Here is a 17,317-nt window from a genome sequence, read left to right as displayed (position 1 = left end):
GAGGACTGTCACAGAGCCTGAATAACTATAAAGTTACACATGAAAAAACACGAAAATGGTAGTCTAGTTTCTATCAACTCTTGTCTCGAGATCACGACAATCTGTTGCAAGAAGAGAGCAGCTGAAGCAACGGAAGTGTAAAACAATAAAAACACAGGACAAAAATGATGGCTATCATTTCAACTTTTGTCTCGAGATCACGATAATCCGTTACAAGAAGAGAGCAGTTAAGCATTTCGTACTTAAGTACGGTTTTCCTTAACTGCCTCGAGGACGTTTTCACAGTAATAAAATCGGACAAAACGGAGAAATATTTTATTTACTTGATACTTACTTGTCACGTATTCTATGGTAAAATTCATGCGATATTCTTTGCATGCTACTGTAGGGTTTTTCATACCGCTTTAATTAAACACTAAACAGAAAACTGGGGCAGGAATTATGATGAGATAAACGTGTGCTCGCTCGTTTTAAACTTGTACTTTTGAATTTTAATTAATTGCAACAATAGTACTGTATGTGCTTTGGCTGCGGCACACAATTCCACTCCCTTGTATTTTAGTTTAATTAATAAGGGCCGGTTGACTGGCAATCCGCGATAGCCAAACTATTTCTGTAGTTACAAAGCTTTACGAGACACAGGAGCGCTAATATAATTATACAACGATTGGGTTAGGTAGGGATGAGTTAAAAACACATAAAACAAACCAAACACATCTTCTCGATGCTTGTTAAACACTCCGAGTACTCGATTTTTGTAATTCTAGAAAAGAAAACATCTGGGACCGAATACAAACTACGTACCCTATCTCAATATTGCTGTTATTGCAGGTACATTACCACAAGGTAGGGGTAGGGCACACCAAATGTCGTATAACCACATGAACATTACACGTATAAATTATTGTATGATTAACACTATGTTTACATGTTTATTTATTCGTAGTTTTATTATTTTATTGATATTATTATTAGTTTTTCTCGTAGCTATTAGGGTACCAAATTTAAAACTGTTCGCCTACGTTCAGCCAAATCTCATGGCGTGACATGCACCATAAGTGAGTGAGTTGAGGCTAAGTGGTAGATAGGACTTTATAGTCCTAAATCCGCCTCTAATAAGACATTTTTCATTTCATTCGGTCAACCATCCAAGCAGCAGCCACGCTCGACGTTGATCTCGCGATAACCGCCGCACCCGCTACACTACGCCATTGATAAAACCATCAACACAAATAAATTTATTTTTTAAATTGTACTACTACGTATATCGAACGACTAGACAATATAGTTAATATAATTATGTATTGTGATGTATGCTAACACAAATAGCACTCGTAGAAACAATAGGCGACCACACAAACAAACAGAGAGCAATTACAAATAAACATTGTCAAAATGTCAGATTGACGGAAAAACAAATGGAAAAGTTCAGTTTTTAATAACGGGGCGGAAGCAAATTACGCTAAACCACGGTTCGCGGAACCACGCGCGTCCGACTGCAGTGGAACCAAACAGAACCCGGTTATAATTGGGTGGTGAACCGAAACCAGGGCCAATAGAGCGAATATGTGCCCAACAATTGGTGATATTAATACAGCCCCAATTATAAACAATAATCCAAGATCAAAGGACCGCGCGGTCAAGAATGTCAGTCCGTAATTATACAAAGCAAATTGCGTCCGTGTTCCACGACTCGCAAATGATTTTATATTGCTTTCTGTTTTTCATTTCGGTCCGGTCACCATGTGCTCTGATTGTCATAGTGCTGTGTCAATCAGGTCGACCCACCCCGCCCCTCACTCCGGATTCTGTGATATATTCCTTGTAATGTGTGAGAGGAGATGTGCTGTATTGTGTGAATCACCTAGTGTCATAGTGCTGTGTCAATCAGGTCAACCCACCACCCACCCCGCCCCTCACTCCGGATTCTGTGATATATTCCTTGTAATGTGTGAGAGGAGATGTGCTGTATTGTGTGAATCACCTAGTGTCATAGTGCTGTGTCAATCAGGTCGACCCACCCCGCCCCTCACTCCGGATTCTGTGATAATATATTCCTTGTAATGTGTGAGAGGAGATGTGCTGTATTGTGTGTATCACCTAGTGTCATAGTGCTGTGTCAATCAGGTCGACCCACCCCGCCCCTCACTCCGGATTCTGTGATAATATATTCCTTGTAATGTGTGAGAGGAGATGTGCTGTATTGTGTGAATCACCTAGTGTCATAGTGCTGTGTCAATCAGGTCGACCCACCCCGCCCCTCACTCCGGATTCTGTGATAATATATTCCTTGTAATGTGTGAGAGGAGATGTGCTGTATTGTGTGTATCACCTAGTGTCATAGTGCTGTGTCAATCAGGTCGACCCACCCCGCCCCTCACTCCGGATTCTGTGATAATATATTCCTTGTAATGTGTGAGAGGAGATGTGCTGTATTGTGTGAATCACCTAGTGTCATAGTGCTGTGTCAATCAGGTCGACCCACCCCGCCCCTCACTCCGGATTCTGTGATAATATATTCCTTGTAATGTGTGAGAGGAGATGTGCTGTATTGTGTGTATCACCTAGTGTCATAGTGCTGTGTCAATCAGGTCGACCCACCCCGCCCCTCACTCCGGATTCTGTGATAATATATTCCTTGTAATGTGTGAGAGGAGATGTGCTGTATTGTGTGAATCACCTAGTGTCATAGTGCTGTGTCAATCAGGTCGACCCACCCCGCCCCTCACTCCGGATTCTGTGATAATATATTCCTTGTAATGTGTGAGAGGAGATGTGCTGTATTGTGTGAATCACCTAGTGTCATAGTGCTGTGTCAATCAGGTCGACCCACCCCGCCCCTCACTCCGGATTCTGTGATAATATATTCCTTGTAATGTGTGAGAGGAGATGTGCTGTATTGTGTGTATCACCTAGTGTCATAGTTTTCTCGATCATGAGAGCACCCCCACATTCCCTCAAAATACTGATAAGTGAAGTATAGAAAACGTTCTAAACCTAATTTTTTCAGCCCAACGGGTAACTCGTTTTACACTTGCGTATGATGCAGCCGTCTCTATGCATCCAGGAGCACGATTTTCTTATGATTTCCAGCAGCGTCTGCAGTTCTTTTCGTTGTACTATTACCAAACACCACCGTTCGGAAAATTATTTCTGACAGATAAATATGGAATACTATCTCTGCAATGTACGGGAGGGGGGCTGAAAATAATAAGTTAAAAGAAAGGATACAGCCCGATGTTGGCTGATGTGGGGTTCTTGGGCGAGAATCCCATTTACACGGTGCATTAGAATTTTCTAAAAAAAAAAAAACATATCCTGAAGTATAAGGAGGTCTAGGATATCTTCAGAAGCATGTCTCCAAAGTAGGAATGTACAGCCACCCAAGTAGGAAAGCCTGTCCTTGGTAGACTGGTTGGTAGACTACGCCATGGAAGTTTCTGGGTAGTTGCCAGTGCCCGAGGCAGAAGGGAAATAGTGCGATAGGAAAAGTGGTATTGGTGCAGGCCAATGATCCAGTAACCTAGAACTGGACACTGCAAGGATCGCCGGATGTTCAGGCCTGCAAACCAGTGAAGTACTTTTCTGATGCAAATCTACCCTCTAACCCCAGCATTGTTTGCCCAAGTACTCAGTCATATACTGGGGGTTCAGTGGAAGTATTCCAATTATGGAACTTGAGAATTGTATTAACCTTTGGGAGTCCTTTTTTGAAAATAAAATATATTAACACAATCCTTTTACCCACTTCAAAATGGAGGACGTTTTTCGGTTTTGAGTTATTTTCTTAGAATAATTTAAACGCTCGCCATTTTTGAACCATTTCAATTTTCATAAATTTCTCTTTGCTGGTTCAAAAGATATAATTTGTTTTATTAAAAACACATAGGCCTACAGACAGATAGACGGAAAACTAAAGGTTTTAGGACCTTCATATGAACCTTTTTGCCAATTCTTTATGTGTAGAACAAAATCCCAAAGTATTGGAACACTTTTACTGAACACCCCGTATTATGGTACTGCCAAAATGATGGTGCCTCATGAATTTAATATACCAGTATGTGTTCTCAAATTTCGAGTCCACTCACCCTAAGACAATGCAGCAAACTTCATCTTCATGTACTATAACAAACGGACCCGAAGGAATTGTAGAGTGGTTCATGACGAGAGTTGGTATCATTCACTTCGGATAGTTAAAGTTATTCAGCACTGGGTTAACATATTTCTATTGTACCCATAGTTTGTCCTCTACTTGACATTTAAAAACCGAACAAAATACACCGAAAATAATATCTGTTATTAGACCTGTTTAACGAATTTGCCAACATAATGTATAGTACAAAATTGTATCAACGTTTAACCAATTGTTAGTATTATGAGTTTGATGCTATTCCATTTGTCATATACTTAAACTAAATTGAATTAAAAGCGATTCACAGATGCACAATTTCAGTCAATCATAAATACAGTTGTTACAGCTGAATGGTACTTTTACTTACAACTAATGTGTAATCTATTTCACTCCAGTAGTAGAGACTTTTTCAGTTATATTTACATTAAATCCACGTCATGAACACTAAATACCTTTCTATTAATAAGAACAGTAACATATAAACAACAGACAGCAACATGTACACAATTCTACTATATATTATGCTCTAAGTACAATAATGTTTTATCGCTCATAACTTATCAATGATATCCATGTCGGGAAAATCCTGTGGTTTATTATTTGAGACACCCCATTACTCAGATTGTATGCAAATCTCCGAGGCAAGATGGTGGAAGGTAGGCCGGGAGTGCACGGTCGTCGGACAAAGACGGCGTGCCAGTTTTGGAAGTGCAGCGACTGTACCGGCCACTCCACCGGTGCTGACTGTACACGGTCAAGGTCAATCGTACTCTACTGCCGACTTCACTTCCTCTCCTGTCCAATCTTCTTACACTTATCGCCGTTTCCTTTCGTCTGTGGCGGCTTCGCGCGGCTGGCCGAGGAAGCTAGGTGTTCCAGAAACGTCTCAAGGTCTGGCTAGTGGCTAGTGGCTAGGGCTCACTGTGTACCCGCATCACAATTACGGTGGAGACGTTGTTCTGGGGCCATTACGGGTATTATGTAATAGCCACCTGTTCAGGAAAAGGGTTCGGTATGAGGGTCTATCCCCCGTCTACATGACAAAGAGGCGAGTATGTAGGTCACTCGTAACTAACATGTTGAAAATTTATAAAGAATTTAAATTTGAGTGTCGTTGGCGTAAGTTTTGAGCACCACCTACAAAAAAGTCTTCTTGTTTGAAACAGAAATGTTTATGCAGTCTAAAACTGTCTTGGCCACACAAAAATCACGGCACATTATAGAATTGCACAAATAAAATCGTTGCTATTGTACTGTGATGCAAACAGGCATGACACATTTTTATAACTAACATGTTGAAAGTCTATAAACAATTGAAATTTCAGTCTCGTAGTCATAATTTTTGAGCACCACCCCCCAAAAGAGCCTTCTAAAAAAAGAAAACAAAATATATATACAGTTTTGGAACTAAAACTGTCCTGGCCACACAAAAATCACGGCATATTATAGAATTGCACAAATAAAATCGTTGCTATTACTTCGAATGAAAAATGATGCAAAAAGGCATGCATGACCAATGTTCTCCCAAGATCCTTTGGTGATATAACTATATCTGTGGTAAACTCAGCCTATCTATGGGAAGTTTTAATTTTAGGAACGTGTGCCTTTTAAATTCTTTCTAATCATAAGAAGGTATTAATAAAATGAATAACACGATTGCCACCAGGATACGTAAATAATAACAAACAATTAAAGTAACCATTAACATCAAGTTTCGGTTATAATTTTACTGGCACCATGGAGGAACGGACAGCCGATTTCACAGTGCATGGTATCTACAGATACGGCGGAATGGAGTCATTGTTTGCTCGCTGATTAAGAGGAATGGAGAACTAACAAGGCGCGCTGCCAAAAGAGTGGCCGGCCACGTACACAACACACACGGAGCGGGGCCCAGTGGTAGGTTGTGCTGGAGACTGAGAACAGGCTTTACCTGTAGGTGTACATGGTATGTAGTGCTCCGTGGTGGAATTACTGGGGGGGGGGGGGAAATGGCTTTATGAATCAATTGTCCATGTGCATTCCTTTAAATTTGGTCAGAACAGTTTTAGTTCATCGAATATTTTAGTGTTGCTCCGAACTTTATGCTTTGTCTGGTGACCTAACAATATCCATCAAATACATTTACAATTTATTGAAACTTTTACACGTATCTTATTGAAAGATGAGAAAAACAGTATCTTATACTTCTTTGTTTAAAGTTTGTTATTGATGATGGAAGATTCGAAAGTTTAAGATGATTTCCAACCTTTGCCATCGTTATATGTTATAAATGTATAACGTTTCGAGGACTGGAATCTATCTTCTTCGTCAGGTGGGAGAGGTATGAGTTCAAAAGGGTTCAAACATACCTAAAAGCTTCATAGTGTGCAGTGAACGCCTGGATTGGATTCCAAGCAGCTTTTGGGTATGTTTGAGATATGTACGTTCCCTTCCTTTCTTCTTTCTTTTCTAAACTGTATTTATTTTACAATTTAGAGGCCAAATTCTATTAATAGCAGAGACTAAAAGTGCTTAAACCACAAAATGGACATAAACTGCAGGAAGACTGACAACTTTGTCGATATGGCTACGATTAGTTACTTTGGAAATTCTATTACAACAAGACACATACATACAGACACACGGAACACATCAAGAACGACAATAAATTATATCTGTTGTACTATGATCTAACTAATTATTTTGGAAAGTTTGGCCGAGTACAAATTCTAAGAATCTTATAAATGAGTGCGGAGCAATGTCTGGGTTTCTACGGATAAAATAAGATTTGGGCTAATCAAGAGGCGGAACGTGCAATTCCCGGTAAAGAACAGACATCACTTTTATAAACTAACCTCATTTATGTTCTTTATCTCATCTGAAAATATATGTTGAATCAGTGGAATTCGAAATTTCCTGTTTGTATGGTCTGATGAAGAATCTGAGAACCCTTCGAAGCAAGGGAAACGTGCATTTAGTTACAGATACTGTGCGGAGGGGAATATCAAAAAGGGGTTAATAATGATAACAATTTTACACTTGGAAGATTAGTTGGTGCCTCTTCCACAAATAATACAATGCCACATTTGTTAATAGTAAAGACAAAATTTCAAATCCCCCGCTTTTTTGAATACTAAGAGACCTGTGTTTTTCATCTGCTGCGTGCAGTTCAAGGTCAACACTGACTGAGTGCCTTACTGTGTGGTTGTGCTCTGCACACCAGATGGCGCTCTCTGCGCATGCGTCGTCTGTTGTGTTTGTAGGCCAGGCGAGTGTGGGCAGAGTCGACACAGGAGCAGCCAAACTGGTTCTGGCCAAGAAAACAAGAGGCGAGAACAGTGAAGATATGTTCCTCCAGGCGGGGGTTGAGGTGTTCCAGGGGTGTACTCAGGCAGGGCCCACGGGGGAGGGGAGACACTATCAAGCAGTAGAATTCTTACTAAAAATGTCATAATCGCGCAATTCTGTAACAATCAAGGAAACGACGTATAACTGTCATATTAACAATCTTTCTTCCATACAATGGTACATCAACTTTGATGTCATCGATCTATTTAGAGAGTAGCGAATCTTCATTGATACTTCAGAGTCATCCGGTTAGAAGCACTCAGCCACGTTATCATACCAATCTGCAAACTATTCCCTGTCTGGAAGGGAATAGTTTGCATTTTTCGATTCATTTTTGTGTAACATTATTAATATATAATTAAGCGTCATGATATGTTGCACATGCAATGAGTCATTTTGTGCAATATAGTAGAAATTCAGCCATTATTCATTTTTCACTTATACCCATTTATGATGTAATGATGTATGTAATGGGTGTATATGTACAGTATATGTTTATCATGGTTTAAGTTACCGGCTCCGTCTGGTATCTGAATCTCTAGGACGTGTCATAGACATATACAATTTCAAAAATAAGATTCTTAGAATTAGAGGACTGTCCCCATAAACGTATTCATAAAAGACTAAAGAAGTAAATAGGCTTGTGAGTAGAACTTACTTTATTTGTATTTAGCAGATAAGGAAAAACTCTCGAGTGTCAATAAAATATGTTGAGGAAAACAAGGTGTGAACCACTATATGTATAGAACTCCTCCTTTTGGAGAATATTGAAAATTTCGCCCATAATTGTACATTATACGAGTGTAAATTTAATAATAATGCCCTGTGCATCAGAGTATTAAGTATAATATAAGAATCTATCCGTTCCCCTTTTCCAGTGAAACGTCATATGATGGGTTCCCCCCCCTCGTAATAAATATGGATACGGCACTGAGTTGACCCGTCTCGGAAACCTGCTCTACTCTCTTCCAGGTCTACTTTCCTGCCGTTCCATCCATAACAGCTGATCAAGGAAACCATTATTTCCTTCCTCTGCGATAAACACTCATCATACTTGAGCTGAAGAAGAAAGTGATCCTTCTAAAATCCGACATGAACGACGAGTACTTGCTTGTTTCGGCTCCAACAGTCGTGTCTGCCCTGTCCAGAGCTGCCAGAACCGTCTTGAACTCAAGGAGGTCGTGACTTATCCTCTTGATATCGTCCTTCCGACCTCATCACACGTCTGTTCCGCCACGAACCTACTTTCTTCCGAGATCCTTCCTGTTCCTCCGTACATATTCCTCCCACAAATAATATATGATTTGAAGAATCAACATTGGAAGAAAGTTTAATTACTATCAATGGTGAATGAAAACAAATTTTCCAATATCAAGTCCTTTCGGATTCAAGGATTCCATGGTGAAGTGCCTGTTGAAGAAATGTATTGATTCCGAAAGGCCTTGCAATAATAAAATAAGATGGAAAATTGAGCAAAAGATGGAAAATGGACTTACGGATGGGCTCAACAATGACTTAAACGGCTGTACTGGAACAGCCTTGAGGTTTTCCTCCATAAGAACAATTTAAACCTCATCCACTTTTACGCCCTTTTGTTTGATCGTACCGTAGGCTAGTGGAAGATGTCTCCTTTTGAAGATCTTATTAATACGCATAAATATTTTTAAGTTACGGTTTTTTTTTTTAAATGTATAACTTTTTGAATGTTGAAGTACAACAAATTCTTTTCTGAATGACCAATAAAAATATCGAAAAAAACGGAACAATCGTTTGAAAGCATATCAATAAGATCTTAAAAAACTTAGACACATCCATAACTCTGCGAGTAAAAATAAGGCCGTAAAGGTGCATGAGGTTTAACATTGTTTTCAGTGGATACAATAAAGTAACATCAGACCTCAAAGATGCCTCGCTGCACTCAACAAGATTATAAACTTTCAGAAAAGAAATAACTTTATTGTCCTTTTACATGTTTCAAATTATAGTTTCCTTGCATTAAAACTAAATATAACATGGAATCAATCACATTCATGGAATTAACAACTCCAGGCTAGTTCTTCTATTTACCAGTTGTCGGAGACCTGATGGAGGACGAGGTCACAAAATAAATTTGCGTCGTCCAGAAGAGATCTTTAAGTAAATGGTCCTTGACGAAGAGTATTTTAGTAGGACGACATTCCTCGAGTGACGGTGCCGATTTCGCATCCACGACCAGGCGCCGGGACGCCGATCGACGAATACAAATGATGAATTACCCCGGTGACAGAGTGATGCTGGAGTCTGCAGAGCTGGGAGCACGCTCAGCCATTGGGCCTGCAGCCAAACACGACCGGCCGGCAATAAAAGCGAGAAGAAACAGAGTCGGGATGCCAAGGCAGACATTCGGACCGGGCATGCGCGGCGAGAGAGGCATGTTCTGGAATGAGTGTACACCGTCACGTCTACGCTTCTCAAGTAGCCGAGTTCTGGTGGGCATATAATAATGTGTAAGATGGTGTGACAATCACCATCGTACAAAACTCCAAGTTAAACCGAAGTCAGGAGAAGTTTCTCTTGTCACTCTAGCGAAATGGTCTGTCTGTACCAGTTGGGTATACGCTACAATTTTTTTGAATAATGAATTTCTTCATTAAAACTTGAAAATAGTGAAGAAGAACGAAAATTGATAATCATTCAGAGTTAAAACTTTAATAAGAAATTTACTTTCACAACAAGCACAGTCATATTTGTACATACATCTTTTTTTATTTTTTTAAGGCAGTTCCACATATAAACAACCTGATGGACACTGTACAGTTCATTTATGGTGTACGTTTCGAGATTGGGGTACCTTGTGATGTGTTACAGCATATTTATTATGCAGCTAAATACGTAAGAATAGCCTATTAAATGCATGAAGTGACTAACTGTAAGAACAAGTGAAATTTATAGGATATAATGTAGAGGTTCAAAGAAGGTTGTAGTGTTTTCACAAAAAATTGAATCTTTCGAATAAAAGAGCTTTACAAAATGTGAGATGTCTGCTTTAATAAACCTAAAGTAGCTAGGTTTTTCATATTTTTCCCAGCTTGGAATGCATCCCCGGTACAGCTTCTGCTTCTTAGCAACTATATCACCAATTCCCGGCTGAGGGAGATACGTTTTAAAGTTTCCCAAATTCGAACTTCAATTTGGGAAAACAATTTGGGTTACAACGTAGCCAAAGCACATACGGTATGGAACTTATTCCAGTTTTAAAAATGGATTTTACAATACCATGGTATACCTAAAAGGTATACCATGCCAACCACATGACAGAGGTTTGGCAGAAAAAATAAAATATTGTCCATTTAAGGGATAATTACCCTTGATATGATTTCCAATGTCACATTTTGACCTAAAGTGAATGCTGATACGTACCTCACATCTTCCACCAGCAATCGTTGTACCATTAAGAAATAATTACCCTTGATATGATTTCCAATGTCACATTTTGACCTAAAGTGAATGCTGATACGTACCTCACATCTTCCACCAGCAATCGTTGTACCATTAAGAAATAATTACCCTTGATATGATTTCCAATGTCACATTTTGACCTAAAGTGAATGCTGATACGTACCTCACATCTTCCACCAGCAATCGTTGTACCATTAAGAAATAATTACCCTTGATATGATTTCCAATGTCACATTTTGACCTAAAGTGAATGCTGATACGTACCTCACATCTTCCACCAGCAATCGTTGTACCATTAAGAAATAATTACCCTTGATATGATTTCCAATGTCACATTTTGACCTAAAGTGAATGCTGATACGTACCTCACATCTTCCACCAGCAATCGTTGTACCATTAAGAAATAATTACCCTTGATATGATTTCCAATGTCACATTTTGACCTAAAGTGAATGCTGATACGTACCTCACATCTTCCACCAGCAATCGTTGTACCATTAAGAAATAATTACCCTTGATATGATTTCCAATGTCACATTTTGACCTAAAGTGAATGCTGATACGTACCTCACATCTTCCACCAGCAATCGTTGTACCATTAAGAAATAATTACCCTTGATATGATTTCCAATGTCACATTTTGACCTAAAGTGAATGCTGATACGTACCTCACATCTTCCACCAGCAATCGTTGTACCATTAAGAAATAATTACCCTTGATATGATTTCCAATGTCACATTTTGACCTAAAGTGAATGCTGATACGTACCTCACATCTTCCACCAGCAATCGTTGTACCATTTTGAGAAATAACATTCGATCCATTAAACTTGTAATTGTACTTTTTTTAAATCTAAGAACAACTCAGATGTTTTTCAATTTAGTAAAATTAAAATATTTATTTTGACTTCTAAAATACCTTGTACTAGTATGTTTCGACGTGAAGTAAAAATGTAATAATTTTTTATTTTAACGTTCCTCGCCAAAGACAGATTTAAAAAGTCCCCATATTACAAGATTTAAAATCGGATAGGTCAAAACACACATACCATAGCGGAGTAGAAAATCATTTACTGGAATTGTGTCTCGCAAACTCGATTGTAATTACTTAACAGCGGATCAAAACCGTACTGCCAATCAGAAGTGGAATAGCGGAAGAGAAGAAAGCCGGCAAGAGAAGCTGATGCAGCCGAGATGCTGATGCAGCAGAGATGCTGAGGAAAGTGTAAATCAGGGCCGAGCCCGCGTCACCTCGCCTGTCCCGAACAATATCTCATTATACTAACTGCTTATTATATGGTAAATACTTTCCACGTCTCTCGCCAGCCTACTGGGCGGTGCGGTGGCTCTAGCCGGGCCAGATGTTAATTGAGCGGCCTCACGCCTTACTTGTGAAATGTGAAAACACGATTAACTACGACGGTTTGGCAATCGCCATCGTGCGACAATGCATGTATATCGCCGTAGCGAGTAAGGAACTCCCATTGTTGTTTATAGCATAAATTACATTCCTATTAGTACATGAATTTAATGAGAAGTTATAAACTGAAGACGGGTAGATTGTAGCGCTCTCTACGGAATTTTGTGGTACTACCACACACAGTTTTGGAATTGTATTTTGATGTAGTGGCGGCCATATTAAATGCATATGCAAAACGTCGGTGGTAAACGTCGTGCACTTTTACGATCTCATTTTTGATCTTTGACATAGCGTTATGGAGGGGTCGTCTCATTTTAATAAGCACCCAAAGTTTTTTTCTTGTAAATGTTAAACTTTTTGGTATTTAAATAATAAAGTACGAACCAATTTTTAGTTTTATTATTTTAAAATTTGACGTTTTTCAGAATCTTAATACTAAAAATTAGGTCGTAAAAGTGACTGAGGTTAAACATTGTTCAGTTGCGGCAAAACCAAGATGGCCGGTTATTAAAATTAGGTTTCCACTGTCTTAGAAACTAAAATCAGTTTAATCGTAAAAATTCCGTACAACGAATATTTCGGAATAATGATATTTTCTACAGATTTTATTTCAGACAAACGATATTCCAAATAAAGTTGTTTCAAACCAACAACACTTTTGCCGAAAGAGGTGTCGCTCAAAATATAAAAAATATAAATTTGTGAAGAAAATATGTCCGACTATCGTGTTATTTCAAACAAACAAAATATGGCGGCCAGGGGAAGAAACTGTAGTGTAGCTCAGGAAACAACTATGCGCAAGTCTTCTGAGAAGTTGGTTGTAGATGTCTTCTACTTTCATTTTCCAACCATCAGACGTCGACTACACACACCAAGGGGGGGGGGGACCTAATGAGGTCGAGACCGTGAGGTCGCGGGTTGGCGGGTATGTTTCATTGTGCCTCATACAATTTAGGTCGATTTCCAAAGTGAGTTAATTAATAGCGATACGTTTAAGTTTATAATAATCTTTAAAATTTTTGTATATTACAATACTGCTTTATCATTTTTAAACATTATTATTCTCTTATCAGTACAATACGATTGTTCCCATAAAAATATTTCTGATAGAGTTCCCTCATGCAAATATTCATCCAAGATAAAACAAACTAAATCTACGCAATCTCTTCATAAGGAATCATGAATGGATTCATCCTGAGTCTGTACATGATCACTTGTACAGAGGTTATACTCCACTTCAATGTCCCGTGGCAAGAAAGTTAGTGTGCCACAGTACAGTATTTTCTCAAGGTTATATTGGACCAAGAAACTAATAAATGGTAATAAATTAATACTTTTAATGTTAACTCCTTGTCTTCCTAGTTAAATTATCTTAAAATTGCAATCTGTACCATCCCTGTGTTGTATATCCCTACTCTTGAATGTGTTTCTAATTTTTAAGTGTCTACCTCTCAACTACGGACGGAATGATTGGGTTAGATAAACGTAATACGCTATTAAAACTTCTGTACCATCCCCATGTTGTTTTCCCTACTCTTGAATGTGTTTCTAATTGTTAAGTGTCTACCTCTCAACTACGGACGGAATGATTGGGTTAGATAAACGTAATACGCTATTAAAACTTCTGTACCATCCCCATGTTGTTTTCCCTACTCTTGAATGTGTTTCTAATTGTTAAGTGTCTACCTCTCAACTACGGACGGAATGATTGGGTTAGATAAACGTAATACGCTATTAAAACTTCTGTACCATCCCCATGTTGTATTTCTCTACTCTTGAATGTGTTTCTAATTTTTAAGTGTCTACCTCTCAACTACGGACGGAATGATTGGGTTAGATAAACGTAATACGCTATTAAAACTTCTGTACCATCCCCATGTTGTATTTCTCTACTCTTGAATGTGTTTCTAATTTTTAAGTGTCTACCTCTCAACTACGGACGGAATGATTAGCTTAGATAAACGTAATACGCTATTAAAACTTCTGTACCATCCCCATGTTGTATTTCCCTACTCAGGAATGTTGTTTTTTTTAAGTGTCTACCTCTCAACTACGGACGGAATGATTAGCTTAGATAAACGTAATACGCTATTAAAACTTCTGTACCATCCCCATGTTGTTTTCCCTACTCTTGAATGTGTTTCTAATTGTTAAGTGTCTACCTGTCAACTACGGACGGAATGATCGGGTTAGATAAACGTAATACGCTATTAAAACTTCTGTACCATCCCCATGTTGTATTTCTCTACTCTTGAATGTGTTTCTAATTTTTAAGTGTCTACCTCTCAACTACGGACGGAATGATTAGCGTAGATAAACGTAATACGCTATTAAAACTTCTGTACCATCCCCGTTTTGTATTTCCCTACTCAGGAATGTGTTTCTAATTTTTAAGTGTCTACCTCTCAACTACGGACGGAATGACTGAGCTAGATAAACGTAATACGCTGTTAAAACCAACACTTGACTCAAGTGGGCGGGAGTGGCCGGTGGCGGTAAGGCTGATATAGATTTCCGTTGGCTGATAAATGGGATTTTTCAGCCATAGACTCTGTACCCACTAAATGAAGAAGTTGTGTAACGATTAAATGTAAATGGTCGTAACAACATTCGTTTTGCTTCTCAGCACATCGCGAGGTCAAGTCTTGGAATGGCGTGTTTAATGGTGTGCAGTAGTAAACAGATTTTATATCCCTTATTTAAACAAGGTAGAAGTACGCCACATCACGTGTCGTAACAGTCGTAGATGAGGCTGTATGCAACATTTCAAACCTATTGGCGGACAGGAAAACAGACTCAATCGTAAGAAAAAGAAGTGGACACAAAAATGACGCATCGCAAAATTCATTCTTGTTGAAATTAAGTTCTACATCTGAAACCTTACTGGACATATCTTGCCACATGATACATTCAGGTATTTGTTCATTACATATCTTGCCACATGATACATTCAGGTATTTGTTCATTACATACCTTGCCACATGATACATTCAGGTATTTGTTCATTACATATCTTGCCACATGATACATTCAGGTATTTGTTCATTACATACCTTGCCACATGATACATTCAGGTATTTGTTCATTACATACCTTGCCACATGATACATTCAGGTATTTGTTCATTACATACCTTGCCACATGATACATTCAGGTATTTGTTCATTACATACCTTGCCACATGATACATTCAGGTATTTGTTCATTACATATCTTGCCACATGATACATTCAGGTATTTGTTCATTACATATCTTGCCACATGATACATTCAGGTATTTGTTCATTACATATCTTGCCACATGATACATTCAGGTATTTGTTCATTACATTGGGTTTAATAGCAGAGTTTAAATGACAAAAGTCTATATACCAAGTTATTTTAACATGATGTATATCTTGCCACATGATACATTCAGGTATTTGTTCATTACATTGGGTGTAATAGCAGAGTTTATATGACAAAAGTCTATATACCAAGTTATTTTAACATGATGTATATCTTGCCACATGATACATTCAGGTATTTGTTCATTACATTGGGTTTAATAGCAGAGTTTAAATGACAAAAGTCTATATACCAAGTTATTTTAACATGATGTATATCTTGCCACATGATACATTCAGGTATTTGTTCATTACATTGGGTTTAATAGCAGAGTTTATATGACAAAAGTCTATATACCAAGTTATTTTAACATGATGTATATCTTGCCACATGATACATTCAGGTATTTGTTCATTACATTGGGTTTAATAGCAGAGTTTAAATGACAAAAGTCTATATACCAAGTTATTTTAACATGATGTATATGTTGGGATAGTTAGGCTATGTGTCAATATGTCATATGTTTGAATCTCTTAAGGGTGAATTGAGTTTGTTTACAAATTTATTTATTGTTCTATTCTTTCGCTATCATTATGATTACTTGTAAGACCAATGTAAAAATATTCGCTAATGCTTAGCCAAATCCCATGGAGTGACATGTTCCATTATCGAACTCAGTTTTCCTCATATATAAATGAATCTTCATGCACAGTTTTAAGTCTATGTCAGTTCGATTTCATGATAAAGTGAAGAAAACAGATATACAGGCAGACTAAAATGAAATATTTTATTTTAGTTTACGTAATAAGTTTTCTTAATTTGTACTTTTCTTGGAAAAAAAGTTCATCACGATGATATTATCGCGATAAGAAGTCAAACCGTTTCGAATGTGGACTAATTAATTTGATTTTAGTACAAGACGTCTCTTTTTACTAATCGCATTTATATTGAATTGCCCTAAGCTCGTACGTATTTTAAAACTAAACAAGTATTGTGAAATTGTTGTTACTTTATTTGCGAGCATTATTTGAATATTACGAATTTATTGTTAAACGATTCAACAATCAGTCGTTATCGTGTTGGGTTTTGAGATAGGTTTATACACTTTACACACGAGGAGGGGAGGGGAAGAGCGGTCTGAGACATTGGACTTTGAGTCTGAGTTGGAGATAGCGCAGGTTCGAATCCTGTCTATGACCGGTGCACTTTTTATCAGTACCATACATCTAGTACTGTATGGACTCTCCCCTTTATTCCGTTTGATAAGATCCTCGCCCAAGTCAGCGGCCCATGACGACGGGCAGAATAAAGCTTAAAAGGGGATCAGCCTTTTTTTTAATAAAGAAAGAAAACATACCTACGGCTATTAACGCATTGAATTCAGTTACAAAAATGTAATCTTAAATAAATAACATTAAAGGACAACGAGAATCATATATTATGAACTACATTAGCATAATTTGTGAACTTGCAACTAAAAACGAGCTTCAGACACTCTCCACTCGGAAACTAAGAAACTAAAGAAACCAAACAAAGACCGCTCTGCTCTGGACGAGAAGGAGCGCACAGATTACATTAGCAAAATTAAACAGATCCCACGGATGAACTCAAACAAAAGAAGCAGCCGCGAAACAAGTTGTTAACAAAATTAAACAAAAAACAAGTAAGAC

At 38.1% G+C, this 17,317-nt stretch overlaps 1 protein-coding gene and 1 long non-coding RNA gene across 2 annotated transcripts in view; both read right to left on the bottom strand.

Annotated features, from left to right (window-relative positions):
• LOC124359030 (headcase protein) overlaps nucleotides 1–17,317 on the bottom strand; it is a 146,402-nt gene that overhangs the window by 80,872 nt on the left and 48,213 nt on the right. The window lies entirely within an intron of this gene.
• LOC124359031 lies at nucleotides 13,729–15,283 on the bottom strand. The gene is made up of 2 exons (XR_006922092.1): nucleotides 14,364–15,283; nucleotides 13,729–14,246 (listed from the first exon to the last, which is right to left on the bottom strand). It is a non-coding gene; the product is annotated as an uncharacterized LOC124359031 (long non-coding RNA).

The sequence above is a fragment of the Homalodisca vitripennis genome, chromosome 4 (assembly GCF_021130785.1).
Source record: "Homalodisca vitripennis isolate AUS2020 chromosome 4, UT_GWSS_2.1, whole genome shotgun sequence".
NCBI classification, from domain to species: domain Eukaryota; kingdom Metazoa; phylum Arthropoda; class Insecta; order Hemiptera; family Cicadellidae; genus Homalodisca; species Homalodisca vitripennis.
This window is presented reverse-complemented; position numbering and strand designations above follow the sequence as displayed.